At 41.1% G+C, this 17039-nt stretch overlaps 1 protein-coding gene across 5 annotated transcripts in view; it reads left to right on the forward strand.

Moving 5' to 3' along the window:
* Positions 1-17039, forward strand: part of ERBB4 (erb-b2 receptor tyrosine kinase 4) — a 1342090-nt gene that overhangs the window by 453502 nt on the left and 871549 nt on the right. The window lies entirely within an intron of this gene.

The following is a 17039-nucleotide window of genomic DNA, read 5'->3' on the forward strand; positions in this document are numbered from 1 at the left end:
ACTATTTACCACACACACATCCAAAAATACCCAAGTAAAATGTTTAATTAAAAAAAAAAGACAATTCAAAAAACAAACAAAAAAAACAAAACATAAATATTTACCTAAGGGTCTGAACTTTTTTAATATGCATGTCAAGAGGGTATCTTACTATTATTTTTTAAATTATAAGCTTGTAAATAGTGATGGATGCAAAACTGAAAAAATGCACTTTTATTTACAAATAAAATATTGGCGCCATTCATCGTGATAGGGACATAATTTAAATGGTGAAATAACTGGGACAAATGGGCAAATAAAATATGTGGGTTTTAACCACTTTACCCCCGCGCGTACGTATTTCTCCGCCCCTTTTTCCATCCTTTAAAAACCAGGGACGGAGAAACACGTACTTTCCGCGTTCCCGACGCTGCCCACGCTCCCGCTCGTAAACACGCCGCCCGCCGCTAGTAAACACGCCGCCGCCCGCTCGCCCAGAGATCAATGAACGAAAAAATCCATTCCCGTTCGTTGATCTAAGCCCCGCAATGCTCAGCTGCTCTCCTATGGGCAGCGCGATCATTGTGAGAAAAAACTCACGTGTCCAGCCTCCTTATTCTTCCTCCAAGCTTCCGGAAGGAAGCTTGGAGGTCGCATTAAAACAAAAAGTTACTGTGGCCATCTTGTGGCCAAATAGTAAACTACACCCTACACATTTTTCACATACAAATGACTTTTACACATAAAATTAACTCATTACCTCCCACACTCCCCATTTTTTTTTTTTTGTAATTAAAAAAAAATTAAAAAATTTACAATTAAAAAAAATACATAAATAGTTACCTTAGGGACTGAACTTTTTAAATATTTATGTCAAGAGGGTATAACACTGTTACTTTATAAACTATGGGCTTGTAATTAGGGATGGACGCAAAACTGAAAAAAATGCACCTTTATTTCCAAATAAAATATTGGCGCCAAACATTGTGATAGGGACATAATTTAAATGGTTTTATAACCGGGACAAAAGGGCAAATACGTTTCATGGGTTTTAATTACAGTAGCATGCATTATTTAAAAACTATAATGGCCGAAAACTGAAAAATAATTATTTTTTTCCCCACATTTTTCCTATTTTCCCATTAAAACACATTTAGAAAAAAATAATTCTTGGCATAATGTCCCACCTAAAGAAAGCCTAATTGGTGGCGAAAAAAACAAGATATAGTTCATTTCATTGCGATAAGTAATAATAAAGTTATAGACGAATGAATGGAAGGAGCGCTGAAAGGTGAAAATTGCTCTGGTGCTCAGGGGGTAAAACCCCTCAGTGGTGAAGTGGTTAATTATGGTAGCATGTATTATTTTAAAGCTATAATGGCCAAAAACTGAGAAATAATGACATTTTTCATTTTTTTTCTTAATATTCCCATTAAAATGCATTTAGAAAAAAGTAATTCTTAGTAAAATGTACCACCTAAAGAAAGCCTAATTAGTGGCGGCAAAAACAAGATTTAGATCATTTAGTTGTGATAAGTAGCGATAAAGTTACTGACGAATGAATGGGAGGTGAAAATTGCTGGGATGCATAAGGCGAAAAAACACTGAAGGCTGAAGTGGTTAAACAAAGGGAACACATTCATGCATAAATTAGTCTCTTTTCCCATCAGTACTATGACCCAGAATTTTCTAAAACGTATGTTTTTCATTTATCCATGCAATGCTATGTGTATACATGACCACAAATGGTGCAAGCTGACTCCAGCCATTTTCACATCATTGAGTATACCAGCCCAACATGGCAGAATCCATATACCTCTTTTGTGAAGAACACTACGGGAAAATTGAAATGCACATTGTCAGGAATTTTAATAACAACAATGAATTCATTTCCCCATTTATCTGGAAAACACTGATTAGGTATCCATGGAAAGGGGCGGAGTTTATCTGGAACGGACTCCGGCACATTAATAAAATGTTACTGGCATCTTAATTCTTTCTTTCTTTCTGTATGCTGGTGGCTGGGGAGTGCTAAAGTGGAGATATCTCATCACGCTTGACATCAGTGACATGAAAGTAGTGACAAGTAGACAAGTGTTCTGTACTGTGAAAGAGATGATAGCAAAGGGGGTGAAATGTAGATGATGCCTCTTACAGCCGGGCTGTATTCTCCAATGCAAGGCTACAAGTTTTGTAGGTTTTGTGCTGTAGAAATATTTACATGGAATTAAGTCTACCTTACACCATTCAATACGTTTAATGGATATGATGATTGATTTAAAGGGGAACTTCAGCCTAAACAAACATACTGTCATTAAGTTACATGTGTTATGTTAATTAAAATAGATAGGTAATATAATCTCTTACCCACCCTGTTTTAAAAGAACAGGCAACTGTTTGTGATTTAATGGGGGCAGCCATCTTTTTCATGGGGGCAGCCATCTTTTTGGTTAAAAGGAGGTGTCAGGGAGCATAAGACACAGTTCCAGCTGTCCTGTGTCCTGATCACCCCTCCCAGCTGTGCACGCTGGGCTTCAAATAAAAATAAATTGGCACCAAAACAGCAGAACGAGAACAACATCATCAAAAATCCCATCATGCTGTGCACAGCATCACGGGAAAAATGCAGTTTTCTTCTGTGCAGCTAAAAATGAAAAAGTTCTGATGCCGTGAAATTGTTAAAGAAACACCAAGCCTTGTCGGTGCTGCTGAGTATATTTTTAGTCTGGAGGGTCACTTTAAAAAAACAAAATCAAAAATCTAATAAAACCAGGGCCTTTCTGGATAGATTCTTATTGAAACATTGATGGACACTGATCAGGAAAAGCGGTTCTTATGTTAATCAGCTAATAAACGGTGTCATCTTGATTAAAAAATGATTGCTTTTATCAATCATAAGGGATGGTTGGAAATGCCAATTTCAGATTCCCATGGAAATTATGATTTCCGCCAATGCTGATTACCGATTCCGTGGATTTCTGAGGAGTCTCTTTTATAGGTTAATTTTTTGCAGTCTCTAATTGGCCAAATACTTCCAAGATGACTCTGCATTATCTGATGATTGGGCTATACAGAAATGTTATTTCCGATGAATCCGAATGAGTATCCTCATCAATCATGGATTGAGCAGTGGGTGATCAATGGTTGCATACAGTAGCCGTGCAATCCATTGAATGCTTTGAGTGACATGAAGCTAGCAGATGTAGCGTCTGATTTAAGGCCTGGTACACATCCTGCAATTTCCCTTCAGCTCATACTCAACAAGAGATCGAATCAATATTCAGATCTGACAAAATGCTAGTGTACATGTGTTTTAGAGGGGATTCTTTTTACGATATACTTACCTAGATGATCTATTGGCTCTCGTGACACCTCCAGGCACCTTGCTGTGTCCAGCCTCCCCTTACTCTTGCCTCCGAAGCCCCCATTCGTAGCTCTGACTGGGACTAACCGGAGCCCAGCAAATGCGTAGTGCATTCCACCGTGTATCGAATTTGAAAACTGGGCATGCTCAGGACGCTTGGAAATGAAATGGCAGCTACACACATGCGCATACAGAGAGGCAATGCGGATGGATAGTCTGTGCATGCACCCTGGAGATCCCGAAAGGAGGCTACCCTGGCAAGGGGAGGGGAGGCCAGACCCAGAACATACAAACTCCTTGCAGATGTTGACCTGGCTGGGATGCAAACCAGGGACCCAGCACTGCAAGGCGAGAGCACCGCTAACCATTACGCCACCGTGCTGCTTATACAGTATAATATAGAAATAAGGTCACGGCATTATAAACTTCTATGCCAAGGAAAGTAAAAATGCCGCGTGTATGTGCTTGTGGAATGGACTCTTAATGCTATTCAGTTGCCATAAAATAAAAATGCCATGCCTTTTATAATGAAGAAAAGTCAATATTTGAGACTAACCCTTCCTCTAGAAACGCTGACCCTTTGCTTTATTAAAAATCTGGAGCAGTTCAGTGTTGTTGACTCTCTGCGGCCCGTTCTGAATAGATTTAGCATGCTTGATTAAATTTATGGAAAGCCAACAGTTCTCTGACCTACCCAAAACAAGTAAAATTGTGGGACTTCCCTGGAGCTTGTTTCCATTGATTTTGGGATTGTTTTGTGATTGGACCATTCACACTATCAATATCACTCAAGCACTTTGGAATACAATTCACAGAATTGTATTGCGGTCTTGAACAATTGACTTTTTTTTTCTAGATTTAAATAGATAAATGTACCTTACAAGAATAACAAAAAAGACTCAAACATTGACTTATTGTTATTTATTTGAGCCTTTTCTAGTAGTAATATCGTGCAGAAAACAGGACAATAAAACATGTAGTAGAAAAAAATGCAATGAAATAAAGTGGATTTAAAGTCATAAAAGTTGCTATTTGTCTTTTTAAGAATTAACGTTCCACCTCGGCATGCAACAATATGTGCATGTCTTAAAGGTTATGTAGGTTAAAAGGATACATTTGGCAACCTAAACAAAAATAAAAGTTTGACTCACCTGGGGCTTCTGCCAGCCCGTAGAAGTCTCTGTGTTCCTTGGCGCAACAGTCACCCACCCGTCAGCTGTTCCCTCCGTAGTGGTCGGCAACCGCGCTGGGTTGTCTTTATTTGCACATACTCGTGGTTGCGCTCCCTCAGCTGGGATCATTCTGTGCAGGCGCTGGGAACATTCTGCAAGGTAAAGGGCTACCTAAGTTAGGCACTGAGGTATGTTTATACTGGATCCTCGTACCTCTGTGTTCTGCCTGTTCCTCTTCTCGTTGCTCTCAGTCTCCATAGTCACTCCTTGAAAACTTTGGCTTTTGGCTAAAATAACATTTTCAAACATGAAGAAGCAGGCTTGCTTTGACATTCCCATCTCTTCCCCATCCCAACCGCTCCCCTTAAGAGAACATTGCTCCAAGCCTGTCTCTTCCTGTCTGAAAATTCTACTTTAGCCATTAGTCAAAGTTTTCAAGGCGTCATTACAGGAATCGAGGGGGATGAGGAGGGAAACAGGCAACACACAGAGGTATATGGATTCAGCATGAACCTACCTCTGTGCTTACCTTATGTAGACTTGCTCAGGTCAGTGGTCTTTTTAATAGAAGGTTTATTTTTCACCCATCAAATCATTACATTTTCATGCCATACAGTGTGCTCAGTACAAACCACTAAAGTGCTGCCAGTCAGGATTGAGTTCAATCCACTAGGTGGCACTGCAGTGTACGAGCTTCATGTGCAACAGGTATCTGTTTGCACTAGAGGTGCACAGCAGGGTCAAACATTCACTCAGTGCACAGGACTTTACACTCAGAGCCCAACTAGTCCATGATGTCGCCTTGACCAGTCCAATCTGTGTTTGCAGTAATACTATTACTATAGGAGTCTATATGAAGACATACATTTCCTGGCAATGTACGGAATTGCTGTTTCCTATTGAATGCAGAATAACATTGAGATTTTTTGTTCTGATCTGGAGTTCAGTTTTAACATCCACATTATATTCATATTGTATCTTAAATGTTTTCTAAGATTCATGTGGCCATATATTAAGGAGGTCATCACTTCTGATCCTGCATCCGTTAATCATATTTTTTTTTCTAGCTGGCAGTTAATAAGTATCTAGACTTTAGAATGGAGGTTAAATATGGGCACCGTTGGCCATTACTTATCCAGCGGAACAACTGGGAAACTTGTGAAGTAGTTAATATATCACAGGCAGGGAGGAAGTGGAGTGGCTATATAAGCATACCTCAGGGCTGCTACTGTTCCTTGGAACGGCTTGTCTCAGAAATAAAGGCTGCAGCTAGAGTGTCTGACACCGCTCTGATTTATCCAGCGTGATTCTGAAAGGAGACAACTGTGCTTCACACTGGGACCATCTGGAGTATAGTAAAGAAAGATACACTGCAATAATTCCCAATTCTGAGATCCTGAGACTGAAAGGCTAACATAAATACACATTTATGTTGTATAGAATTACACGTCGGAGAGTTTAATCCCAGCGTCGCTGTAACATTTTGGGACATCTTTTATATGTTCCTCCAAAATTAAATTTATCCTAGTAGAATTGATTTTGGGACCTCTCGGCGACTCCGCTTGGCGTTCTACTCGGCCTAATGGTTGGAAAGATATTGCCAGTGGTGAAAGCAGATGTGTAACAGGTTTTCTCTGGTTTACTGCATAGAGGCTCCTTCGGGTAATGTTGTTATTGTATCGACAGACAAGCTGATGAGTCCAGATTGTGCAGGGGTTTTGGGGCGTAGCGCGTACAGCTATGTACAATACTCTACTATAATAATCTACAATAATCTACTATGTACAATAGTACAAAACAAATATTGGGGAACATATATACATGAGAAGTTCAACTGTACAGTCAAGACAATCAATAGTACAAGTACAAATACACACATAGTATATGTGTAATTTGAGATATCTCTAGAGTTGGTACATGTTCGTATGGTAAATTACAGCAATATAAGAAACACTAGGAGGAGGTCCCTGCCCTTGCGAGCTTACAATCTAGAGGGTGGTGGGGCGGAAACAATAGGGAAGGAAATACAGGGGATGGGGCAGTGAACTTCCAATGCTACCTATGGCAAATTATAGGCTTGTCTGAATAGGTGTGTTTTCAGAGTATGATTGAAGGTTTCCAGGCTCAGAGCATGATGGACAGGCTGTGGAAAAGAGTTGCAAAGGAGAGGGACATCCCATGAGAAGTCCTGTATGCGAGAGTAAGAGGAGGTGACCAAGCTAGAGGACAAAATGGTCTCCTGTGAGGGGTGGAGGTTCTGGGTGGGGATTAATGAGTAAATGTATGGAGGTGACAGCTTGTGTAGAGCTTTGTATGCTAGCATGAGAAGTTTAAACTGTATCCTGTGGGTAAGTGGTCATTATAGTCGCTGTCACAGTTATGTTGGTTACCACTTCTGCAGTGTTATCTAAAGTAGAAAATACATACAGAGGATGGCAACTCTATAAATTAATAGCAATGATGCATGAAAAGAGGGCTAATTTCTCAACAAAAAGTATGTTTTATTTTAAGTTTAATTACATTAAGTTAATACAACCCTCAACTGAAAAGCATGTGGAGGTGCCATTGCTGACCACCTGTTAAAAATGCCACTTGCCTGGCTGATCTGTTAATGCTCTGCCTTAAAGGGAACCAGAGGTGAGAGAAATATGGAGGCCAACATATTTATTTCCTTTAATGTTAGTCTGAAGTGAATCTGAAAAAAAAAACAAAAAAAAAACAGATACTTAAAGAGACTCTGTAACACAATTTTGAGCCTTATTTCTTCTATCCTATAAGTTCCTATTACTGTTCTAATGTGGTCTGTCTTACTGCAGCCCTTCCTAGTTGCACTGTCTCTGTAATAAATCTTATCTCCTTTCCTCTGTCATCTCTATTGGGCTCAGGCTGGAATGTGCTGAATGTGCTGAATGTGCAGCACTGCTTGTCATTAGCAGAAGCTATACACACCCTCCCCAAGCTCTGCATGAGTCACACAGTAAGCTGTTCTCAGAGTGGTTAGAAGTCATGTTTTTTTGTAAACAGTGCATAAAAATGGCAATTACAAGCCAGGATTGCAGCAGGGAGTGGCAGAAACAGCACATAGGGGCCCAGGAGAACATAAGGAATAGAATGGTATGCTTTTTATTGTAAGAATTTTAGAGTACAGATTCTCTGTAAGGAGTGGGAAGGCCCTAGGTCCTATAAAGCCCCCCCGTTCCAAGACCCCGCGTTCCAGCGCTGTTACCCCCACTAAGACCAGTGGGCCGAAGACTGCTCGCTGCTGATGCGGGAGGCTTTAGAAGTCTTCGGGAGCCTGAGTGTTACCAAAGATGGGCTGCTCCATACTGTGCATACGTGAGCACCGTCTCGCCCATGTGCAGTACGGAGCTGAAGCCTCCCGCAGTGGGAGATTTGAACAGGGGAGCCAGCGCTGGAACGAGGGAACCGTGAGAGGAACAGGAAGGGTCAATAGGACCCAGAGCCTTCCCTCTCCTTAGGTAAGTATCTGTGTTTTTTTTTTTGCAGATTCACTTTAAACTTGCTCTAAAACAGTGCAAATTAACTGGCTGTCCTGCTAATCCTTTACCTCTAATACCTTTAGCCAGGGACCTTGAACAAGCATGTAGATCAGATGCGCTGACTGAAGTCTAACTGGATTAGCCATATGCTAGTTTCAAGTGTGCAATTCATATACAATTGATGCCAGAAAGATCAGCAGCATTGCCAGGCAACTGGCACTGTTGTAAAGAAAATCAGTATGGCAGCCTCCATATGTCTCTCACGTCAGGTTTCCTTAAAATTCTTTGAATTTCTGACCCAGAGCTTGTATGCAGACTGGTACTTTGACTCCTGGGCTCAGCATGACAGCCAGACTAATAACATTTTTAAAGTAAATAAAGATGGCAGCTTCCATATTCCTCTCATTTCAGATTTCCTATAACACACCAGGATCTGCTCTGCAGTGATCTCTAGTTCTTCATGCCCTACATGTACTATGTAAGAAGAAGATGATACTGATCGTGTCTTTGTTTAGGATTGTGGACACCAAACTCTGTCTTTATTTACTTAGGGGGACGGCTTTCACCAGACACCAACCCCCCCCCCCCCCCCCCCCCCCCCAGCTTTCATATAACAACTTTTCTCTTTTCTCAGATATGTTTTCTGACTGACAATTATCTCATAATGAAAAACAAGTCACAATTAATAAGCTTCAAAATGCATCCCTGTTACATCTAGTTAATGATTTAATGAAGTGAGGTAGGGCCTCCTAGACGGACGTGTAAACATACACACTCCATTTCCAATTAGAATTTACATCCGTTGGATACCCTGGGGCCTTAAATGATGAAATGGAGAAAGATTCTTGGAAGATTTCCGTTAACGCTTTATTAAATTGAATAGGCAGCATCTCCGCTTTCTATTCTGCTGGCCAGTGGTGGACCATTTCCTAGCTGATGTGTTTCGGCGATCCAAGCCTCTCTTTCTAATAAACACATATGTATCAGCTTTCTGAGTAGTTTCCATCTGAACACTCAAAGAGTCACTTCTATAGCTTTATGCCCAAAGGGGTGGAATTCCTACTTTCCGTCCAGACAGGATATTTGCAAATGCTTATATGAATGATTGACTTTTAACTCATTAGCAGCTTTAAAGGAATTATCTGGTTTGAGATAAGTGCACTGCTTTTGACCGGCAGAACACGTTTTTCTGCTGGCAGACGATATAAAGAAACTGAAAGCAGAAGTCATCTGTTATTGTCTCACAATTGTCCCCCAGTAACAATTGGCCATTAAATACATATTACAGCAGTACTAATTATTAGCGAGGAAATGTGACAAATACGAAATTTAAAAAATGTGCTAAAATAGATTGGTCTGACGCACTTGTAAGCTTCTAAATGAATTGACCGTTAAAGGTTTAATATTATATTTTTTTTCATTATTTACACTGTGCGTGTAAACTGGTAAGCAGGCCTTACAATAGTTCTGCTGGGTGGCCTCTGTTTATCCAGGGCTAACTGCTAATCCGCATTCTTTATACAATTACAGGCAGTGGTATACCTATGGAGCCATAGGCCCCAGTGGTAAATTGGGCAATGCCATAGGTCCTAATGTAATTAGCAGCTATGGCAGCGCATACAGGTTAATTTGGGTGTTGGAGGTGCTGTAGTTCAGCTATCATAATGTGGCAGGGACTCTTGTTGGCTATTCTATAGCCACATTCCGGCTATGTATAGTGGAAGCGCTGCAGCAATAGCCATTGAGTTCTGTTCAGTTTGGCTGTGGCTCCACTTTGGTCTTATAGATCAGCCAAGCACCAGGCGGTTAGTTTTGGCATCGGAGGTTCGGCTATAGTGGTTGCCGAGGGTTAGAAAATAGCCGTGAGTGCAGAGATAGCCAAGCACTGGGGAGAGTTCGTGATTAGTGTTAGGCGTAGGTGGGGGGATAGTGTTAGGCGTAGGTGGGGGGATAGTGTTAGGCGTAGGTGGGGGGATAGTGTTAGGCGTAGGTGGGGGGAATAGTGTTAGGTGTAGGTGGGGGGAATAGTGTTAGGCGTAGGTGGGGGGAATAGTGTTAGGCGTAGGTGGGGGGATAGTGTTAGGCGTAGGTGGGGGGATAGTGTTAGGCGTAGGTGGGGGGAATAGTGTTAGGTGTAGGTGGGGGGAATAGTGTTAGGCGTAGGTGGGGGGAATAGTGTTAGGCGTAGGTGGGGGGAATAGTGTTAGGCGTAGGTGGGGGGAATAGTGTTAGGCGTAGGTGGGGGGAATAGTGTTAGGCGTAGGTGGGGGGATAGTGTTAGGCGTAGGTGGGGGGAATAGTGTTAGGTGTAGGTTGGGGGAATAGTGTTAGGCGCAGGTTGAAGAGAGATTAGTGCTCAGCAGAGTTGTGGGGGGTTCATTTTAGGTGAAGGTAGAGGAGGGTTCATGTGTGCATTAGGTTTGGCTAGGGAAGCCGGACGTAGATTATCAGTAACATTGAAATGTGTTGCACCATTCAAATCACTACAACATGTGCTGTGCGATAAAGAACGTAATGCATTCAGAAAAGCAATCAGAACTGCCTGTTGTGTAAAAGTAACAATATGTATTAGGTCAACAAAATCAGACATATATAACCACTTAAAATGACCGATAAACCATATCCTTGCTCGGTATACATGTGAAACCTGTCATACGGGTCCCCCCCCCCCCCAGTTCCTCCCCTGCTCTACAGGCCTCAGAACTCAGTGTCCTGTGTCCGGTGTAGTATCTCCCTGCACATTACTTTTCTGAATGCACAATATTTTACCATCCGCAATACACCCAAATTGACAGGTGCCCTTTTATTACCATAGCACTTTTTTTTACATGTACCCCTTCCCCGGGTGCTTTTAGCTAATAGTGGTGGTCGGAAATGCCGCATATTCCGCATAAAAGCAATTTCCGTCAATGCTGAATACCGATTCTGCGGATTTTCACTTTCCGAGGAGTCTTTTTTTTTTTGGGGGGGGGGGGGGGGGTATTTTTTTTGCATTCTCTGATTGGCCAAATACTTTCGATTTAACTCTGCATTCTGTGATTGGTCCACTGCTTCTAAATTCTGTGCATTGCCTAAAATTACTGCGTTGTAGTAATGCGGTATTTCCGCAGAAATCCGATTTTTTGTTTTTTGATTTAAGAAATCAGCATCCCTATTAGCTAAGCACAAGTGATTTTAGATTTGCAGAGAGAGACCTCAGGGCAAGTAGTTGTGTCCCTTATATTAGTGGGCCTGCTTGCCCACCCATCCTATGTAAAGATAACAATTTTTTTGTTATTGTTTGGTTTGAAGAGTTACCAATATTATTACAGCAGAGACCATAACACAGCATTAGTCAGCCATATTTCTCTAAACTAATGTTCAGTGCAGAAGTAGCCCATCCTAACACTGATACTTCTATGCGCCAGCTGCAATAACTGTGTTACCAATAAACTCTGAATTTCAATTACCCTTTGTGCCCTTGAACATTTCTAATATAGTAGAATTAGACAACCAGTCTCTTTTCATAAGGCACTTCTTTACTCCAATTAAAGAAAATCTCCCTAATAATGAAAATATATCTAGATGAATGTACCTCAGTAATGTTAAAGTTGAACTTGGATGTGCGTACATTTAAATACGATAACTAATGCTGGGAATACACCATATGATTTTCCGCTCGATAGATGGGTTCGATAGATAATTCCCGACATGCCCGATATTCCTTCCGATCATTTTTTGGGTAGATTTCTCATAGAAGTGAATGGAAAAAGTTAAACGAGTGGAAGATAAGCGAATCGAGCACAGAATCGAGCGGAAAAATGTAACGTGTGTATCCAGCATTAGACACTTCTGATATTGAAATTTGGATCATAGGGGATCTTTTGTTATTTCTACTTACTTTTATCATTTTTTGTGAATCGCTGATTAGCTGGGTATAGCCACCTGGCTGAGCAGCTTTAGGTGTGGGGAGTGTTCCTTTGCCGGTGGGCCGCTGTACAGATGGAGAAAGACAGACCTCCTCCTTCTGTGCTGTTTCTTGCACATACCAGATGTCATAAAGTCCTTGAAAGACTGCACAAGCTATGTCCCACTGGTCATTTAGCGACAAAACTATTACTACCTCAAACCTTGAGACAGTATGGGGACTAAGGGGGACCATCAGACTCCCTCTTGAAGATGCAGAGTAGCACAGTGGAGATTACATACCTGCTCTAGCTTCAGGTCCACCTGTCTCCTCTGTCCTTGAAATCAGCCGCCCACTGTGCTGCATGCCTCACATGACCTGCATTTGGCAGCCTTACAGGGGAATGTTGCTCGACACTGAATGGCTTCTGTGAAGAGGAGAGATGAGAGGACCTTGTGGTGGAGCAGGGATGTGTACTCCATTGCGCTGCTCTGCATGTTCGAATAGGAGTGGTCTGGTGGTGGTAGTGACACTTGTTAAGAATGTACTGTAAGTAAACAGGAGATATACTGGTATACTTGCTAGGAAGTGGGAAGGGGTGCTATGCTGGACACACCTGATAGGAAGGGGGTGGGAGGAGTTAAAGATTGTAACTCGATACAATTTGCTATAGGGGGTGGTACTTGCCACACTTGCTATGGATGTGTGAAGTAGTGGAGGTATTATGCTGGACACATTTGTTATTGAGGGGGAAGAGGCATGAAAGGCCACCCTTGGAGCAGGTTGGGATGTTATGGTGGGCAAAAACTAAGGGAGTGGGTGCTATGCAATATTTGCTGGAGGGTCCAATGATTTGTCATTACACCCCTGCCCACTCACAAGACAGAGAAAGAAAAGTCACTAGATGTTCAGATATTAAAGTTGCTTACTTGTAGCAGAAATGTGATCGACTTGACATCAGGTGATACATTTGAGATGTACAGGCCAATGAAGGTTGTGAGCTTCTGCTTGCTATATCCCTCACAGGAGAGCTGATGGCGGTGAACTCCTCCAGGCAGGTACACCATTCCTGCACCACAGTGTGTATATCCAATTCAATTGAAGGAGGCACACCACAGGCTAGAATTTTTGTTCTGTGTATTGCAATGTCTGCACACACTACATGTTTCAGGCGTGACACCTGATGAAGGGTGACTCCCAAAACATGTAGGGTGTGCTGACATTGCAATAAACAGAACAAAAGTTCTAGCCTGTGGTGCGCCTCCTTCAATTGAATTGGATACATTTGTAAAGCTCTGATTTGCTGGGCTCAATTATCTGTTGCTTCTCCTTCCTGTAGGCAAGTGATCATAGCAACTTAATGCCTTCACTCCACTTTCAGCTTGGTGTACCTGTAGAGGTATAGGACTGACAGTGCTGAGAAATGTAACAGAAGTGGTCTGGACTGATATGTAACATCTCTCTTCAGCTGATAACCGCTACAGGATATTCAGACAGTAGGATCACTTTAAAGAGAACCTGAACTGAAAATAAAAAGTCAAAATAACCATACACAGGTCATACTTGCCTCCTGTGTAGTCTACTCCTCAATCTCTTTCTCCTCTTCTGCGTCCCATTTGTCCACTGTGATAAATGGAATTATCCGTCCTCCATTTTAAAAATGGACATTACCCCATAACAGCTTCCTGGTCAGCACACTGTTAAACTGTAATATCACCCACTTGAGCAATAGGGAAACATGGACATTACCTTGCACATTCAGTTGTAACTGACAGCTTCTGATATATAACTGACCGCAACTGGTATATTTCAGTTCTGACAAAATATTGTCAGAATTGGAAGGGTTCACTGTAAGAGAGGAACTGACGGTGAGGTTAGTGTGTAATATACATTTGCAGGGACGTCATGTGTTTATTTTAAATAATTTTCTCGCTTCAGGTTCCCCTTAAGTAATCTGGCTGTAGATCGTGCACTAGGTGGATGGAAATTGTCTAAGTTTGCTGTTTGTGGTCACCTCAGTCAAGAAGCGAGTGAGTGTTCAAGTGTCCCCATGCTTGATTAAAAAATGCCTGATATTTAAATGATGCTCCCCCTCGTTCGAACCCATCATTCTCCTCCTCACCCCACCTGCCAGAAGCCGTTTTAGTCTGAGCCATGTGTCATCTCTGTTCCCCCAATCCTTGGTAACAAATGCTATGGTTGCCCAAGAAATCGAATCCCCATCCCTTCAGGCAACAACAGTTGTGGGTGTGGATGTGTGTGTGCGCGCGCGAGTGCATCTGAAGCAGATTTACAAGTGGACATTGTGATACTTTGTGACCTCTGTGATTCTGAAATGCTGAAAAGGTCAGACTCTCATGATATAATTATTTTAGTTTCAAGCTTTCTGTAGAAACATATAACTTTGTGGGTGAGAAAGTAGAAATACAGGGGCCATCCAGTATCTGCTGTAAGCCTAGACCTTGTATGAACCATAGCTTTCTTTTATGGAAACAAATTATATATACACCGCTAACGGCAGCACTGTGTCCTTATCCAGACAGGTACGAATGCTTTTACTTCCAGAACATCTTAACACAAGAACTTCTCTGTTCAGCCCTCTGGAAGTTCAGTGCAAGTCACGGAGGGTCAAATAAAAGACAACTTTTTATATAACTGTAAACAAACACGTTCACATTTCCATGTGAAAGAACATTTTTGGGGGGATGACTCCTCAAAGATATGGTCTACAGAAATTTGTCCATGTATTTATTTACTATTAAGGGTAAATTCATAGTGTGGCAGTCTTATTTATGAAAAATTATCTTGATCTATGAGACTCATGCAGACGGGCTAAGAAAAATGACGGCATTTACATTAAGCTGATTAATACTAAACTGTTTCTCCATTAACAACGTTCTCAGGTTTTAGACTAGTGATTAAAGCCAATGGGTAACGGTTTTAAAAACAAAAAGTTAGATACTCACCTAAGGAGAGGGAAGGCTCGGTCCTAATGAGCCTTCCCTCTCCTCTCCCGGTGCCCTCGGTGCTGCGCTGGCTCCCCCGTTCGCATCCGCCGCCGCAGGGACTTCGGAGGTCTTCGGGAGCACTCGGGCTTCCGAAGACGGGCCGCTCCATACTACGTACGCGCGAGCGCGTCATAGAGGGCGCTCGCGCATGCGTAGTAAGGAGCGGCCGCGTCATCGGGAGCCCAAGTGCTCCCGAAGCCTTCCGAAAGCTCCCTTCGGCATGCGGAAGTGGCAGTATTTGACCGAACTGGTCGAATACTGCCACGGGGGATCCTGCGCGGGACCGGGCACCGGGAGAGGAGAGGGAAGGCTCATTAGGACCGAGCCTTCCCTCTCCTTAGGTGAGTATCTGACTTTTTGTTTTTAAAACAGGTAAACATTCACTTTAAAGAGACACTGAAGCGGAAAAAAAATTATGATATTATGATTTGTATGTGTAGTACAGCTAGGAAATAAAACATTAAGATCAGATACATCAGTCTAATTGTTTCCAGTACAGGAAGAGTTAAGAAACTCCAGTTGTTATCTCTATCCAAAAAACAAATAAGCTCTACGACTTTCAAAGTCGTGGAGAGGGCTGTTTTCTGACTTTTATTATCTCAACTGTTATTGAACTATTTACTTTTTCTTTGCCAGAGGAGAGATCTCTAGTTCACAGACTGCTCTGAAAGAATCATTTTGAATGCAGAGTGTTGTGTAATCTGCACATATTATAGAATGATGCAATGTTAGAAAAAACTATATACCTGAAAATAAAAATATGAGAATATTTTCTTTGCTGCTAATCTTCTAGTAATTATTCATAGTACACAACCAATTCATTATATCATATATATTTTTTCGCTTCAGTGTCTCTTTAAGTGTAATTTCTTACTTATTAGGGATAAATGGATTACAAGAAAGCGGAGGCGTTACCTAAGTAAACCAATCAGAAACCACTTGTCATCTGTCACAGACTGAAAAAAGAGAATATATATATATATATATATATATATATATATATATATACACACATATATATATATATATATATATATATATATATATATATATATATATATATATATTAAACACAAAACTGTGTATCCAGTACAGAAATGATGCCCCCAGCAGAACTTTGATGAGGCTCTCCCAATGATCACATGCTGTCACCCCTTTGTGACCCTCACAACATTGGTTCTATATGACAGGGATTATATTACAAGTGTCACCATCATGATCTATAGTTACTTGACTCAAGTGGTAACTGAACCAACTAGAGGGAATGCACTACTGGGAATGCACTACTGGACTTGGACATTTCAAATAGACCAGATAATGTATCAAATGTGCACATTCAAGAACATTTCGGGAATAGCAATTACAACATGATAAAGTTTGATCTTGTGACTGATATGTTGTGGAGAAGCAGAACAACTAAAACTATGAATTTTAGAAAAGGAAAGTTCAGTTAACTCTGGAATGCAAGTTTGGTGGGCTAGGATAGCATTCTACAAGGGAAGGACACTAAAGGAAAATGGCAACTTTTAAAAATGATTTTTAATGAATATTGTTGTAAAAAATGCCTATAACAAGGCCGTAAAACAGGAGTGGACTGAGGCTGTATTAAGCAAGTATAAGGAGCTCAATAAAAGTTGTAAAAAAGATTATTTTGGGGGGGCAAAGATTGAAGCTTAAAATCAAATTGCTAGGGATTCATATCCAAAACGTTTTACAAGTATTTCAACTCTAAAAAAAGAAAAGTAGACTGTATTGAACTTCTAAAGCATAAGGGAGAGAACTCAATGGTGGAAGACTGAAGTAGGGGGGAGCTATTGAACGCTTGCTTTGCTTCTGTCTACACAAGGGAACCATCGTTGTTGCAAATTACAGATGTGGAAGCGTCCCAATCTTCCAATTTTAATATTACATACTGTCAGAATTTAACTGCTTATGTTTTCCTCTATAGTGGTCCTTTAACGTAAACTGCATCGGCACACAGAATGTACTATCATGCAGTTTGCGTTAACAGCAAATTAAGCTTTGTTGTTAAGCGAGATACCACAAAAAAAAAAAAAAATAATATATACCGGTATATATATATATATATATATATATATATATATATATATATATATATATATATATATA

This window comes from Hyperolius riggenbachi, chromosome 7 (assembly GCF_040937935.1).
Source record: "Hyperolius riggenbachi isolate aHypRig1 chromosome 7, aHypRig1.pri, whole genome shotgun sequence".
NCBI lineage: Eukaryota > Metazoa > Chordata > Amphibia > Anura > Hyperoliidae > Hyperolius > Hyperolius riggenbachi.